The sequence below is a fragment of the Oncorhynchus masou genome, unplaced genomic scaffold, assembly GCF_036934945.1.
Source record: "Oncorhynchus masou masou isolate Uvic2021 unplaced genomic scaffold, UVic_Omas_1.1 unplaced_scaffold_2265, whole genome shotgun sequence".
NCBI classification, from domain to species: domain Eukaryota; kingdom Metazoa; phylum Chordata; class Actinopteri; order Salmoniformes; family Salmonidae; genus Oncorhynchus; species Oncorhynchus masou.
Window position 1 is genome coordinate 75,216 of NW_027008735.1, and position 1,354 is coordinate 76,569.

The following is a 1,354-nucleotide window of genomic DNA, read 5'->3' on the forward strand; positions in this document are numbered from 1 at the left end:
TGCTAGGCTCCGTCCCAGATTTGATTAGCCACCTCGCTATTGGACAGAGCCTCTCCAACCGCTTCACGCATCGCTTCTACCCACTGGTCTTTATGTTGTTCTGAATCCGCTAGGAAAACTACACACATACACACACATTGACATTGGAATGAGACAGAATGAGACATCCACACACACACACAGATGTGACCTCTGAACAGCTTGACACAGACCTCGTGGTTTACTCCTTCCTCTTCTCTTCACACACACACACACACACAACAACAACACACACACACACACACACACACACACACACACACACACACACACACACACACACACACACACACACACAACTAACTCCACTCTGTTTTGCTGTTTTGTATTTCTGTGTGTGTAAACCTGAAGATGCGGTAGGGTGTTGTCAGATCAAAGCTGCGACGGTCAGTGTCTTTCGACGTTTCCTACGTTCATGTCGATAGACGTGATGCCAATGCCAAGACGGTAGTCCTGGAAACAGGACAGACACATCACACAGCTGACATCACCCACTACAACAAGATCAGAGCTGGGTTCAAATACATACATATGAAGTATTTGCTATTGAGGATGCATTTACACAAGCAGCCCAATTCTGATCTTTTTTTCCCACTAATTGGTCTATTGACCAATCACATCGGATCTTTTCACGTCTGATGTATCAAAACACCAATTCATGGAAAGAAATATCAGAATTGGGCTGCCTGTCTAAATGCGGCCTGAGACACGTATTTTATGTGCATTTTAGTATTTTCTAAATAAATGTGGCCAAACCAGATACTTTTATTTTAAGTATTTGAAACTATTTTTCAAATAATTTTAAATAAATGGGTCATTCCACTCAATTCGGTGACTTTGGAGACGTGTAACTTGGTCCAAAAAACACCTAATTTTAACAATCTGTCATGAAGAGCACACGTTCAAATTCATAACAAACAAGTTTTCCCATCTCAAGAGGTTAAATAAAATGTTTTACTACAATAAGTGCCTATTAAGTGCCAAATAAAGTAACAGGGTTGACCGTGACTAGGGTTGACCGTGACAGGGTTGACCGTGCCGGGGCTGACCCGTGCCAGGGTTGACCGTCACAGGGTTGACCGTGACAGGGTTGACCGTGACAGGCTGACCGTGACAGGGTTGACCGTCGACAGGGTTGACCGTCACAGGTTGACCGTCCAGGGTGGGCGATTTCTTCTTAAATCAGCCATAAATCCCTCGTGACAGGGTTGACCGTGACAGGGTTGACCGTGCCAGGGTTGACGGTGTCAGGGTTGACCGTCACAGGGTTGGACCGTGACAGGGTTGACCGTGGCCTACAGGGTTGACCGTCACA